At 45.5% G+C, this 15969-nt stretch overlaps 1 long non-coding RNA gene across 1 annotated transcript in view; it reads right to left on the bottom strand.

The window, feature by feature from the left end:
- LOC140487745 (uncharacterized) overlaps positions 1-15969 on the bottom strand; it is a 55602-nt gene that overhangs the window by 29577 nt on the left and 10056 nt on the right. The window contains exon 4 of the long non-coding RNA XR_011962923.1: positions 3816-3921. This is a non-coding gene — a long non-coding RNA (uncharacterized lncRNA). The remainder of the gene's footprint in view (positions 1-3815; positions 3922-15969) is intronic.

Below are 15969 nucleotides of genomic sequence, written 5' to 3'. Positions count from 1 at the left end.
CCGACAGGAGGGGGGGGGGTGTAGTGGGGACAGGCCGATGGGGTGGGGAGTGGGGGGAGACAGGCGAATGGGGACAGGCTGACAGAGGGGAGGTTGGGGAACAACAGGCTGACAGAGGGGAGGGGGGACAGACAGAGTGGGGGGAGACGGGAGGGGGGAAGCAGACAGAGCGGGGGGAGACAGCGGGAACAGAGGGGGATGATGGAGAGTTATTTTATAGATCTAAAACTCAATTCTGTTCCAGTTTTCTCCTCCTCACCTTAATTCCCTCTGAAGGGCTCAGAACAACTGCATAGTTCTTGGAAAGTAGAGTTTCAGGGAGATCAGGTGCTGAATGTGGCATTTGGGACACTAACACTGAATGGAATGTGCTGATCAATAAATGGACTCTGGTTCGATTCCACTGTCTGTGTGGTGTTTACACATTCTCCCTGTGTGTCTGCGTGGGCTTCCTCTGGGTGCTCTTAATTTCCTCCCACAAATCCAAAGACATGCAGGTTAGCTGGATTAGCTTTGGGTAATGGTAGGTTACAGAGTTAGGGTGAAATGCTGTTCCGATGGTTGGGATGGTCTCATGGGCCGAAAGGCCTGCTTCCACACTGTAGGGATTCTGTCACTGAGTATAGGGATTAGGAGGTCACGTTGTGGCTGAGTAGGGCATTGGGGAGGCCAGTTTTAGAATATTACATTCAATTGTGGTCTCCCTGATTTCAGAAAGATGTTACCAGAATAGGACTCAACCTCTTAATGACAAGTTCCTTGGAAGTGTTGACAGACAGACAGACCGTGCAGTGTGGGTTGATAGTTCCTTGAAAGTGTGGTTGAAGGTAGACAGGTCGGTGAAGGTGGTGTGCGGAATGCTAGCTGTTATTGGGCAGTGCATTGAGTATAGGAGTTGGGAGATCATGTTTCGGTTGCACGGTTTATTGGCTTGGACACTTTTGAAATCCCCAGACTGCTTTCAATTCCAGTCTCCCTGCTATAGGAAAGATGTTGGGAAACTTGCAAGAGTTCAGAAAAGTTTTTCCAGGGTGTTGCCAGTATTGGAACATTTGAACCATAGGGAGTGGCTGAATAGGCGGAGGCTATTTCCCTGCAGCACTGGACACTTTAGGTGGCTTTATCAAACTTTATAAAATTACGAGGAACAATGATAGGGTGACGAGTCATGGTTTCTTTTTTCCCGGGGTAGGGGAGACCAAACAAATGGGATTCTTTTTTCCCCCGAGGTGGAAATGACAAATTCTAGAAGAGAGATGGCAAGTTTAAAGGATATGAAAACCCAACCGATATGAAGATGCTGTAAACTAGGAAGAGAAACAGAAGTTTCTGGAAAAGCTCAACAAGTTAGAGGGCGGCACGGTGGCACAGTGGTTAGCACTGCTGCCTCACAGCGCCGGAGACCCGGGTTCAATTCTCGCCTCAGGCGACTGACTGTGTGGAGTTTGCCCGTTCTCCCCGTGTCTGCGTGGGTTTCCTCCGGGTGCTCCGGTTTCCTCCCACAGTCCAAAGATGTGCAGGTCAGGTGAATTGGCCATGCTAAATTGCCCGTAGTGTTAGGTAAGGGGTAGATGTAGATGTAGATGTAGGGGTGTGGGTGGGTTATGCTTCGGCGGGGCGGTGTGGACTTCCACACTGTAAGTAATCTAATCTAATCTAATTCAAGTCGAGCAGCATCTGTGAAAATAAATTAGAGTTAACGTATCTGAGGAAGGGTGACCAGACCCGAAACTTTAACTGATTTTTCTTCACAGATGCTGCATGACCTACTGAGCATTTCCAACAATATCTGTGCAAGTTTAAAGGGACTTGTTTGGAGTATATACCTGAGAGGAACTTTATAAAGTGTGAGTCAGACCACATCTGGAGTAATGACAGAAGTTTTGGTCCCTTTATTTAAGGAAATACATCATTCCATCAGAGGCATTTCACAGAAGATTGACTGGGATGAACCCTGGTTTGCAGGGATTATCTTTTAAGAAAAGGCTGAAGAAGTTGGGACTCTACTCACTGGATTTGGGAAGAATGAGAGGGGATCTCATTGTAACATGTAGGATTCTTAAGGAGTTTGACAGGGTAAATACTGAGAGGATGTTTCCCAACATGAGGGAGTCTGGAACCAGATTCTGGGTCAGTCACGGAATCACGGGTTCTGTTTTGGACTCGCCAAGTTTAATGCAACACCGACAGGGGTCAGGGGTTTGAGTAGCAATGGAGCTGGGGTGAGGTGGAGACAAGCAACATTTTAAGAGATTGGAATTCCTGGTGTTTGTGATTGTGTCGATGTCTGATCAGAAAGTCTCCTTGATTAGATTAGATTACTTACAGTGTGGAAACAGACCCTTCGGCCCAACAAGTCCACACCGCCCCTCCAAAGCGCAACCCACCCATACCCCTATATTTACCCCTTACCTAACACTACGGGCAATTTAGCATGGCCAATTCACCTGACGTGCACATCTTTGGACTGTGGGAGGAAACCGGAGCACCCGGAGGAAACCCACGCAGACACGGGGAGGACGTGCAAACTCCACACAGTTAGTCGCCTGAGGCGGGAAATGAACCCGGGCCTCTGGCGCTGTGAGGCAGCAGTGCTAACCACTGTGCCACCATGCCGCCCATATCTGACCTTCAGATATGAGAGCAATATTGTCAAGAGTGTGGTTCTGCCTCAGGTAGTTCCCAGGGTGAGGGAGGGGCTCAGCAGTCAGGAAAAGTAATTTGTAATAGCAACTGAAGGCAATGGGTTTAACCATTCCAAAGTTCCGTTGCAGGAAATTGCAGCCAATCGCGTAGTGGGAGCGTGATGAGCAGTTTGATAACTGAGTAATGGAGAGGGATGATGGGGAGGGAGAGCTGGGCATTGTCGGTGTACATGTGAAATATAACATGGTGCTTTTGGACGATATCACTTCCTGGCAGTGTGTAGGTGAGAAACAGGAGGGACCGAGGAGAGATCCTTAAGGGACACCAAATACAAGGAAGTCAGAAAGGAAAGGGAGAGTCGGGATGGAGTAGGTTATTCCAACAACGGTGGGGTCAAATATTAGTTTGTAGCAGAATGGGAGAGAAGGACATAACCAGAAAAGACAGACAGGTAGAACAAGGAACAATATCTGTGAATTGGGGAGGGGGAGTGATGAGGAGCAGCCCAACTCCAAAAGCACTATTTCTACATCAGTGACATCACCCAACTCCACCCTAGTCTCAGCTCATTTACTGAAATACTCGTCCATCCCTGTGTTATCTCCAGACTTCATTATCCAAACACACTCCTGGCCAGCCTCCCACATTCAACTTACATGTAATCTCAAGAGTATCTAAAACCCTACTGCCCAAGTACTCACTTGTACCAAAACTTGTTGATCCATCAAAAGGCTCCTATTAACAAGCAACAATTTAAAATTCTCACCCTTGATGTAATTCCTGGTTGTGAACATCCCTGTCTCCCTGCAGCACACAACATGTGAGACCCCGACAACTCATTTTCTTTCAGACTCCCAACGATATGTTAATTCATTGCTTCACCTTTCTGGCCGTTTCTACTGTTGCCAAGGCAACACGGTCTGGAATTCCCACCCTAACCCTCTCAGACCTGCTTTCCTCCTTTAAGGTATTCCTGAAAACCTGCTTATTTGGCAATCCTTTTGATCACCTGACCTAATATCCCCATCTGTGGCCTTATGTCAGAAGTTCTCAATAGTATTTCTGTAGAATTATAAACATGATTAAAAAAAAACCAAACTGTTGGTGATTTGCACATACATTGTCAACTCTTCACTGTCGCTGAGTGAATAATCTATAACAGCTCTTACTCAACCACATTGTGGGAACACCTTCACCACACGAACTGCAGCTGTACAGGAAGTCAAACATCACCTTCTCCACAGGCAATGGGGCTTTGGCACTGATCACTGGTATCTGTGGAGGGAGAAACACACAGTTGATATTTCAGGGAGTGGAAAAGCGCATTATAGGGAGGGAAAATGGTGCAGAATTTGGGATTTTCAAATTTGTGTTTTACAATGTGCACTAAATTCTGTAAAACCTCTCATTCCATACCGTGAAAATTTCCTTCTCTTCCTGGTCAATATGTCTTTCCTTTCCCCTGCCCTTCACCTTCACACATTTCCAATGCCTTGGTCACAACAACACTGTGCTGTCAGTGAAGTTTATCACGTGGTTGAGTATTGTCCCGCCCCTCATTCACTCCGATTGGTTGAAGGACCAACTAGCACCTCTAGCCCCCATTCCCCCACTCTTATTGGTCCTGCGCTGCCATCAATAATTCGAGGCCCATTGTGGGCTGGAGCATGCTCAGTGCTTCCTGATTTTGCTGTTCATCAGGTCTCAGAGAGAGAGAGAGAGAGGGCTCATCCCTGTTTCTCCTGATGTCAGACAATAACAACAACTACCTGCATTGTATGGAGCCTTTCACATTGACAAATCTCCTCAAATGCTTCACGAATGATAGAAACGTTGATTAAAGAGAACGATTTTTAGATACATTTTTAAAGTGGAGAGAGGGAGTTAGGGAGGATATTCCAAAGGTTTATGTCCTCGGCAGCTCCAATCGTGGAGTGATATAGGTGGGGAACAGCTTATACTGGAGATAGTTAGTGGCTAACCATAAGTTAACAACCTCATGTCATAGCCCCCTACTCCACACACCAGGTCTTGTTCTCACAGCCTGCCATTACACACTACCTATGGTTAGCCACTAACAGTCTCCATTAACAGCTAATCACCCTCCCCCCAGCCAGAACGTTATCCACTCCTTTATCCAACTGTTCTTCTCACTCTATCCCCACCTATCCTTTACTCCTTTTATCTTCCCCCACACTAACTTCTGCACATAAACTGACTCTTTTTTTCCTCAGTTACATCTGTTCTGTGGAAGGGACACCGGATCTTAAACATTAACTCTGATTTCTCATCACAGATGCTGCCAGACCTGCTAAGTTTTTCCAGAACCTCCTGGTTGTTGTTTCTGATTTACATCTTCCGCAGTTCTTTTGGTTTTAATTTACAAGGAGTTTGTAATTCAGGTCCAACAGCCTCTGTCCCAGTCTCTGCTGTCTCTCCCAACCCCAAACAGTGACACTGCACCTGCACAGCTCATGGACAGGTGTCATCTTGCTGGCCACACCCCTCATTCAATCCCATTGGCTGCAGAACCACAGACTCTCCTCCCACTGGTCTGGAGCTGCCATCAATCAGCCGGGCCCCATTGTGATGAGAGTGGAGGTCTAATCCCTCTCTCTGCCCTGGGATGAGCTTCATCATTCACAGTGAATGGGACAGTATCAAAGAGCACAGGGCCTGGGGGCTATTCAGCCCATCGGGGCTGTACTCTCTCCCTCTGGAGATGCTGCAAGTCTGTCCCAAGTCCCCTCCCGTGTGCCCACGCCCCCCAAATCTTTCCTTAAAAAGTAAAATTCCCAGTCTGTTTCAGAATACCTGCTGAATCTGTGGCACTCAGACTGTTCCAGATGCTCAGCACTTACTGAGGAAAATAGTATTCACATTTTCACCTTGTATTATTTGCCAATTACTTGAAACTAGTTCCTAAAAATTGTGACAGTGTTAACAATTCCTCTCTCTCTCTCTGCAAATTCAAGACCTTTGAACCAAATCTGCACCAGGTCGAAATCACTGCTTCACCTTCTTAGCCCCAAGGATAATTATCTGTGCTTCAGCTAGATCTCCACAAAAGACAGGAATGCATCTTAATTTATTAAGATCAAAGAAACAGACCTTCGGTCCAATTCGTCCGTGCCAATGAGGAATCCTAAACTAATGGATTCCCATTTACCAGCTATTGGCCTGCATCCATCAAAACCCTTCCTATTCATGTACCCAATTGGAAGCCTTTTAAATGTTGTGATTTTATCAGCCTCCACAACTTCATCTGGTAGCCCCTCCCATACACACACCACACTCAGCTTGAAAATGTTGCCATTTAGATCCCTTTTAAATGTTTGCCCTCTCAACTTAAACCCAGGTGCTCTAGTTTTGGACCCACCTAAACCTGAGGAAATAGGACCCCGTGATTTTATAAATGCCACTCGTGATTTTATAAATCTCCATGAAGTCACCTCTCAGTCTTTGAGTCTCCAGAGAAAATAGCCCCAGCCTATTCAGCCTCTCCCTGTAGGCCAAATCCTCCAATCCTGACAACGTTTTTGTAAATCTTGTCCAAACCTTTTCAAGTTTCACAACATCCTTCCCAGAACAGAGTAATTCAAACTGAAAACAGAATTCCAGAAGTGGCTTAATCAACGTCCAGTCCAGCCACAATATGGCGTCCCAGCTTCTGTATTCAATGCACTGACCAATAACGGAGAGCATTAATGGAGTCCCATTTGCCAGCAGTTCACCCTTATCCCTCTAAATCCTTCCTCTTCAAGTACCTAATCAGATGCCTTTTAAATGCTGCAATTGTACTAGCCTCCACCCCTTCCTCTGGCAGTTCATTCCATACTTGCAGTGCCCTCAACATGAACAAGATGCCCCTTAGATCCCTTTTAAATCTTTTCCCTCTCACCTTAAGCCTGTACTCTCTAGTTCTGGACCCACCGAACTTGGGAAAAAGTCCCTGACTGCTCACCTTATCCATGTCAGCTTCGCATCAGATATAACTGCAATACTGTGAAGAGTGTAGTTCTGCTGCATAGTTCCTAGTGAGAGGGAGAGGCTCAGCAGTAAGGGAAAGGAATTTGTCAGGCAACAGGTTTAACCACTACAATGTTTCATTGGAGGAAACTGCACCTAATCGAGTAGTGGGAATGTGGTAAGCAGTTTGATAACTGAGTAACAGTGGAGTAGTGGAGAGGGATAATGGGGAGGGAGAGCTGGGCATCGTCAGTGTACATGTGAAACCCAACATGGTGCTTTTGCACAATGTCACCTCCTGGCAGTATGTACGTGAGATACAGAAGGGACCAAGGACACCAAATGCAAGGAATTCAGAAAGGAATGGGAGAGTGAAGATGGAGCAGGATTTTGGGAGAGAAGGACAGAACCAGAAAAGACAGAACAAGGAACAATATCTGTGAATCGGTGAGGGGGACTGATGAGGAGGAGGAGGAAAGAGAGTTGGAAAGTCTATGGTTTAGTGAGATTAGGGTAAAGGGTCAAGGTGAGCTCTGATAAGGCTTGACAAGAGACTCGAGGAAGATGTCAATTTAGGACAAAAACCAGGAACACCACGTGAGGCAGTTTGGCTCGGCGGGCTCGTGGAAGGGAGGGAAGCAGCAGATCGGATTATCTCAGTCTTAGTGACAGAGAAACTCCATGTGCTCCAAACTCTTCTTGTTGGAGAGAAGGATGGAGGAGACAGGATGATGGACAGTGTTTCACAAAGAAACAAAACCAGGGTTAGTGATATTTAAAGTGAGTGAACAAACCTAATGTATTTAACTTTTATCCAAAATATTAAAACAAACGACTGAAGTCCTGGTTCGAATCCCATCTTGGCAGATGGTGGAGTCTGAATTCAAGAAAAAAATAACTGGAATTAGGAATCTCCTGATCTCCATGGAACCATTGTCAATGGCGAAAACAACCCTGCCAATCTGACAGTGGCCCAGCCAGCTACTCACTGTATTAATTACTGCAAAGTTTCAACAAAGGAATGAAACTGGATGGACCACTCGGCATCTAAGAAGGCACCATTTAATACAACCACAGAATCAGCCCTCTCGATGGTGCAATGTCCTCCAGACTAACATCTGGATTTTGGGGCCAGAATGTGCAGAGCTGTCTCACAGACCAATCAAGGAACAGCCCGACATACTCATTCACATGAAATCAACCCTTACAGACAATGACCAGACACCATCATCACCACCCCCTTCCCAAGATATTGAGATTGTGCTGATGGAAAAGCACAACAGGTCAGGCAGCATCCGAGGAGAAGGAGAATCGATATTTCGAGCCTAAGCCCTTCATCACCCTGACCTGCTGTGCTTTTCCAGCACCAGACTCTTGACTCTGATCTCCAACATCTGCAGTCTTCACTTTCTCCTGAAATCTCTGGATAAGGCCTGTCCCACCAGCAGGACAGATCAGGCAGATGTGGTGGCACAGTGGTGGCTCAGACAGGGAGGATTTGCCCTGGGAGAACTCAGCGTTGACTCTGGAGACCAGGAAGTCTCACAGCTCCTGCTGATTACCACGTCCCATCCACCCTTGGAGGATGAATCACTTCTCCTTCATGTTGAACAACATTTGAAGGAAGCACTGAGGCAATAAAATGGTGTCAAACTTACTCTGGGTACAGGGTTTCTATATCCACAATCGAGACTAGGTCTGCAATAGAATTACTGACTAAGCTGGTCAGGTCCTAAAGGATATAGCTGCTCAACTGAATCTGCAGCGGGTGGGGAGGGAACCAACAAGAGTGTAAAACATACTTGATCTCATTGTTATGAGTTGACCAGCTGCAGATCCATCTGTCCATGACAGTATCAGTACGAGCGACCATCACACATTCCTTTTGGAGACAAAGTCTTGGCTTAAAGTTGAGAAAAACCGCCATTGTGTTGAGTGACACTATCACCGTTCTAAATGGGACAGATTTGAAGAGATGGAGGATCTCAAACTGGGTATCTATGAGGCACTGTGGGACATCAACAGCAGCAGAACTGTACTCCAGCACAATCTGCAATCTCATGGGTTTGTAAATCCCGCTCTCACCCATCACAATGGACAGGAAAGGAGGGCATGCCATGAGCAGCACCAGGCAGACTTAAAAATGAAGTGCCAACCTGGTGAAGCTACCAAACAGAACTACCTGCATATCAAACAGCATCAGCAGCAAGCAACAGAGCTAAGTGATCCTACATCCGATGGAACAGATCGGAACTCTGCAGTTCTGCCACACCCAGTTGTGAACGGTGATGGACAATTAGACAACTCACTGGAGGAAGCATCACAGATATCCCCACCCTTACTGATGGAGGGGCCTCACACACCCATGCACCAGATAAGATGACAGCATTTGCAGCAATCTGCAGCCAGAAGTGCAAAGTGGGATGATCCATCTTAGCCTTCTCCAGTGGTTTCTAACATCACAGATGTGAGTTTTAAGCCAGTTCGATTCAGTTTGAATAACATCAAGAAATGGTTAAGTCGTGCAAAGGCTACGTGCCCTGCCAATATTCTGGCAATAATACTGATATCTTGTGCTCCAGAACTTGCCACACACCAACCCAAGTACCGCTCCAACACTGGCATCTACCGACAATGTGGAACATTGCCCAGGGATGTTCAACACAAAAACACAGGGCAATCCAACCCAGCCAATTTCCCTCTCTCAGTCCACACTCGATCAGCAGTAAAGTGATGGAAGATATCATCAATAGGGCTCCAAGCAGCAGCTGCTCAGCAACAGCCAGCTGAGTGACACTCATTTTAGGCTCCACCAGGACCACTCAGCTCCCGATTGTGTTACCGCCCTGATTCACTATCTGACAATCAACTGAATCCCAGAGGCGAGGTGAGGGTGACAGCCCAGTCCCACTCCAAGGCCACTAATTCTAGCTGATTCCACCCATGTCTCAGCTCATACACTTTCATCCATCTTGTGTTATCTCCAGACTTCATTATCCAAACACACTCCTGGCCTGATTCCCACATTCAATCTCCCTGTAATCTCAAGAAAAACTAAATCTCTGCTGCCCAAGTACTCCCTCGTACCAAAACTTGTTGATCAATAAAAAGGCTCATAATCAACAACATAGAGCTACAGAGACGTACAGCATGGAAACAGAACCTTCAATCCAACCCGTCCATGCCGACCAGATATCCCAACCCAATCTAGTCTCACCTGCCAGCATCCGGCCCACATCCCTCAATTTAAAATTCTCACTCTTGATTTAATTCCTGGTTGTGATCATCCCTAGGTCGCTGCATCTCACACCCTTTGAGACCTCAACAACCCATTCTGTTCAAGACTCCCAATGACCTGTTAATTCATTACTTAATAATGACCTAATATCATCCTTCTCTGGCCTTATGTCTAAGGTTCCCAATAATATTTTAAAAAATTATAAGCAGGATTATTAACCTACAAGCTGTTCTTGATTTGGACATTATCTTCAAATCATCTCTGTTGCTGAATGAATACTCTGTAATGTCTCTTATCCAACCACATTGTAGGAGCACCTTCACTACACAAACTGCAGCTGGACAAGAAAGTCAAACATCACCCTCTCCACAAGCAACAGGGCTTTGGCATTAATCACTGGTATCTGTGGAAGGAGAAACACAGTTGATGTTTCAGGGAGTGCAAAATGGATTACAAGGAATGAAAATGGTGCAGAATTTGATAGTTAGAAATGGAAGGGAAAATACACTTGCTTGTTGGAAAAAGAATTCTTGACTGTCAAAGATTTTCCAGAAACAAAATTAATAAGCAGTACATGGTCAGGGGCTGGGCAGCAGTGAAAAACTAACTTACAAAAATGTCTGTAGAAGTTATACTAAAATACTAAACAGACCAAAATACACCCATTGTTCGAGACTGAGGAAGCTAGATATTGACAAAGTGGTCATGAGGGAGCCCAGAGATGAAGCAGAGCAGAATAAGCTGTTATGATCCCACAGTCATCGAGATGTACAGCACCGACACAGACCCTTCGGTCTTACTCATCCATGCCAACCAGGGATCCAAACCTAATCTATTCCCATTTGCCAGCACTTGGCCCATATCCCTGTAAATGCTTCCTAATCATATCATGTGTCTATTTAGATGCCTTTAACATGTTTTAATTGGACTAGCCTCCACCACTTCCTCTGGCAGCTCATTCCATCCACTGCATAAAAGAGTTGTCCTTTAGGCCCCTTTGAAATTTTATCTGTTCTCCCTAAAGCAACGTCCTCTACTTCTGGACACCACCACTCCAGGGAAAACACATTGTTCATTTACTCTATCCATGCCCCTCCATAACATCACCACTCAGCCTATGGCACTCCAGGGAAAACCAGCCCCAGCCTTTTACGCCGCACCCTGTAGCTCAAATCCTCCAACCCTAACAACATCCTTGAGAGTCTTTTTTGAAACCTTTCAAGTTTCACAGCACCCTTCTGATCGGAGGCAGGCCAGAACTGCACATATTATTCCAAACGTGGCCTAATGAAGGTCCTGTACAGCAACATGACCTCCCACATCCTATACTCAATGCTCGAACCAATAAAGGAAAATATATACTAAATACCTTCTTCATCATCCTATCCTTGACTTGCAAGGACTATGAACCTGCAGTCCAAGGTCTCTTTGGTCCACAAACATTTCCAGGGCCTTGTCATTCACTGTATAAGTCCTGCTCTGATTTGCTTTTCCAGAATGCAGCACCTCACATTTTTTAACTAAATTATACCCCATCTGACCAATACCTCATTGTAATCTGAGGTAACCTTCTTCATTATCCACAATATCTCCAATTTTGTATGACCTGCAAACTCGTTTACGATACCAAATAATTTAAATGAATGACGAAACAAATCCAGAAATAAACATCCATTTCTCTGAGTTTGAATGTGCTCTGTGTAAATCCTGCCCAATGACTCTGTCCCAGAGAAAGGCTGCACATGCGCCTGGCTGCACCTTGCCCCCTACAAAGCTGGCGGCTCCGCACGTGTCCAGTGAATTCTTGCCCCAAATAAAGATGGCGGCGCGCACTCATGCCTGCAGCCACACTGAGGAAATTCCCCGTTTACTGAAAACACGAGAGTGTGATGTTCAAATTTGTGTTTTCCGATGTGCACATTTTGTTTGTAAAACCTCTCCACTCATACAGAATCTCTCTCACCTCCTGCGGTTCCACAGACAGCCTTGATTTTCGCGGGTACCTAATCTCTGTCTGGTTACTCGTTTGTCCTTAGTGTATTTGTACAATCACTTTGGATTCTCCTTAAACCTATATCCTAAAGCTATCTCATGTCCCCTTTTTGCCCTCATGGTTTACCTCGAGTATACTCCTACTGCCCCTATACTCCTCTAGGGATTCACACAAACACAGCTCTCTGTACCTGCCATATTCCTCCTTCATTTTCTTGACCAGGCCCTCAATTTCTTTCGACAGACAGCATTCTCTACACCTACCATCCTTGGCCTTAACAGGAACATACTGTCTGTGTACTCTCGTTGTTGCAGGCCTATGGAGGCAATGGCAGATGAGGACAGAGAAGCAATCATTCCCAGTAAAGAGGTAATGTTGGGAAAGAAAACATCCTAAAGGTCGATGGGTCTCCTGGCCCTGATGGATTGCATCCCAGGGACTAAAGGAGATGGTGGGGTGGTGGTTGGGGGGGTGGGATAACAAATAGACTCATGAAAATTCACTAAACTTTGTTGGATTCTGGGATGGTTTTGACAGACTGGAAGCTGCAAATGTGGAGCCACTATTTTTCAAAAAGGACCCATTAGCTTAACTTCTGTACTGGAGAAAATGCTTGAACCTTTCAAAAAAGTAGTGGTGAGATATCTGGGTAGAAATTGTCTCATTTAGCAAACACAGCATGGATTCATGAAAGGCAGGTCACTTTAATTGATTTCCTGGAATTATTTGAGGATACAACGAGTGCGTTGGACAAGGTGGACTGAGTAGATGTGGTGTACCTGGATTTCCAGAAGGTATTTGATAAGTTGCCACACAAAAGATTGCTGAATAAGGTAAAGATGCACAGCATTATGGGTAATGTATTATCATTGATACAGAATCGGTTAACCAACAAAAAATAAAGAGTGGGGATAAATGGGTGTTGGGATTAGTGTTGGCACTACAACTGTTTGCAATTTACACAAATGTTTTGGAGTTGAGGACCAAGTGTATGGCGACAGAGTTCACATTTGATACAAAGATGAGGTAGAGCAATGTCTGCAGAGGCCACTGTCAGTCTGCACAGGGACACAGATAGGTTATGTGAGTGGGTAAGGGTCTGGCAGATGGAGTTCAATGTTGGGATATGTGAGGTCATCCATTCTGGTCGTACGAACAGCAAACTGGATGATGAAATGGTGAAAACATGCAGCAGGCTGCAGTGCAGAGGGAGCTGGGTGTCCTTGTACATGAATCACAGGAAGTCGGTTTGCAGGTGCAGCAGGTAATTATGGCAGTGAAGGGAATATTGTCCTTCATTGCTAGAGGGATGGTTATGCAGCAGCTGTACAGGGTGGGGTGAGGCCACACCTGGAGTACTGTGTACAGGTTTGATGTCCTTACATTAGCAAGGATGTACTGGCACTGGAGGGAGTACAGAGGAGGTTCACTAGTTTGAGTTGGGAGTTGAGAGGGTTGGCCTGTGTGGAGAGATTGAGAAAATTGGTTCTATAGTCATTGTAATTTAGAATGAGAGGTTGGAGAGGAAAAAATAAAATTATGAAGGGAGTAGATAAGATAGAAGCAGGCAAAATGTAGATTTGTGAACAGGAAAGCAATTAAGGGTTATGGTGAGAGATCAGGAATGTGGAGCTGAGGCCATGAAAAGATCAGCCCTGATCTTATTGAATGGCAGAGCAGGCTTGAGGGGCCAGATGAAAGTTCTTGCCTTGGGCCATTAAAATTGGCCTTTGTCCAATTCAGAACCTTAACTTTTAGATCTAGTAAATTATTTGGGCGGCACAGTAGCACAGTGGTTAGCACTGCTGCCTCACAGCGCCAGAGACGCGGATTCAATTCCCGACTCAGGTGACTGACTGTGTGGAGTCACTCTCCCCGTGTCTGCGTGGGTTTCCTCCGGGTGCTCCGGTTTCCTCCCACAGTCCAAAGATATTCAGGTCAGGTGAATTGGCCATGCTAAATTGTCCGTAGTGTTAGGTTAGGAGTATGGGCGGGTTGCGCTTCGGCGGGTCGGTGTGGACTTGTTGGGCCGAAGGGCCTGTTTCCACACTGTAAGTAATCTAATCTAATCTTTGGACTGTGGAAGGAAACCAAAGGACCCAGACAAAATCCATGCAGAAAACCCCAATAAGGTGATCATCCCTTTCTTATTTCCCAGTTCCACCTAAATAACTTGACTGGGCGTACTCCCAGGAATATCCTCCCTTAGCAAAAACATAACGCTATCCTGAATCAAAAATGCCACTCCCCCTCCTCTCTTGTCCCCCTCTCTATTCTCCCGAAAGCATCTATACCCTGGAACATTAAGCTGCCAGTCCTATCCATCCCTGAGTGATGCCTCTGTAATTGCTATAATATCCCAGTGCCATGTTCAAAACCATACCCTGAGCTCATCTGCCTTCCCTGTCAGGCCTCTTCTATTGAAGTAAATGCAGTGCAACTGCTCAGTCCGACTTCATTCTGTGCCTTGCCCTTTCCTGCCTTGACTATTTGACTTCTGAACTGTACCAGCCTCAGACATATCTCTTTCCTCTCTATCTTCTTGGGTTTATACCCACTCCCTTACTGGTTTAATGCCTCCCGAGTATCACCAGCCAGTCTCCCTGCCTAGATATTAGACACCTTCCAATTCAGGTACAATCCATCCTTCTTATGCAGGTCAACTCTACTCCAGAGGAGATCACAACGACCCAAAAAACGTGAATCCTTTTCCCCTGCACCAGCTCCTTAGCCACTCATTGAGCACCTTCTCCTCCTCTGTAATATGGACATTTTTCAAGATGTCACCATTTATTTCCCCACATTCTATATCTCCCATGTACTTCTTCACAGTAAACACTGATGAAAAATACTTGTTTCCCTATACCGCCCATCGCCTGCATCTCCACACAATGGCTGCCTTGCTGATCTTTGAGGGTCTCTATTTTCTCCCTAGTTAGCCTTTTGCTCCTCATGTATTTCCAAAAGCCCTTTGGATTATCCTTAACCCTATTCGCCAAAGCAATCTCACGTCCCTTTTTTGCCTCCTGATTTCCCTATTAATTATACTCCTACTGCCTTTATACTCAAAAATTTTTTGGATTGGAATAAATGCAAAATATAACATCCTGACAAAACAAACGAGGGCAGGACTTACACTCAATAAAAGTAGGGCCTTGAGTAGAGATATGGGAACAAAGAGATCGAGGGCTTCAGGTCTTTGAAGTGTATGTTACATGTAGACAGGGTGGTTAAGAAGGTGCTTAGCAAACTTACAATCATTGCTCAGACCTCTGAATACAGGAGTTGGGACGTTATGTTGAGGATGTACAGGACGTTGGGGAGGCCTCTTCTGGAATACTCTGTCCAGTTCGGGTTGTGCTGTTATAGGAAGGATATCATTAAATTGGAGCAGGTTCAGAAGAGATTTACCAGCATGTTGCCATGAATGGAGGGAATGTGTTCTAAGGAGAGGCTGGATAGGCTGGGAATTTTTTGCACTGACGTGCACGAGGTTGAGGGGTGATCTTATTAGAGGTTTATAAAATCAGAAAGTGTGTAGATAAGGTGAATAGCCGGGAGAGAGGGGGATTCAAAACTCGGGTGCATTCATTTTGAGAAGAAATTAGAAAGATTTGAGGAAAGACATTAGGGTTTTAAAAAAAAATTACACACGTGGAATGAACTTCCAGAGAAAGTGGTAGCTGTGAATACCATTACAATATTTAAAAGACTTTCAGATAAGTACATAAATAGGAAATATTTGGATGGATGTGGACCAAGCGGAGGCAGGTACAATTAGTTCAGTTTGGAATTATGGTTGGCATGGACTGGTTGGACACAGGGCCTGTTTCCTTGCTGTATAACATTATGACTCTAATCCTCACTCACTCTAAATTCCTCCATCCTCACAACTCTCCCAATCACTGTCACCTCATCCAGCCTCACAACTCTTCCTGATTTATATAATTCCTCACCAGCCACAGAACGCTCCCTATCTCATGTCCTCCAGTTTCTCAGATCTCTGTGATATGTGCCTTTCTTTAGTTCCAGCCTTGAGGATGCCCTCATTCACTCAGATTGGTTGGAGGACAAACTGGTACGACCTGGTCCTCCAGTACTGCCCTCTGCCCCCTATTGGCCT

The sequence above is a fragment of the Chiloscyllium punctatum genome, chromosome 17 (assembly GCF_047496795.1).
Source record: "Chiloscyllium punctatum isolate Juve2018m chromosome 17, sChiPun1.3, whole genome shotgun sequence".
Classification (NCBI taxonomy): Eukaryota; Metazoa; Chordata; class Chondrichthyes; order Orectolobiformes; family Hemiscylliidae; genus Chiloscyllium; species Chiloscyllium punctatum.
This window is presented reverse-complemented; position numbering and strand designations above follow the sequence as displayed.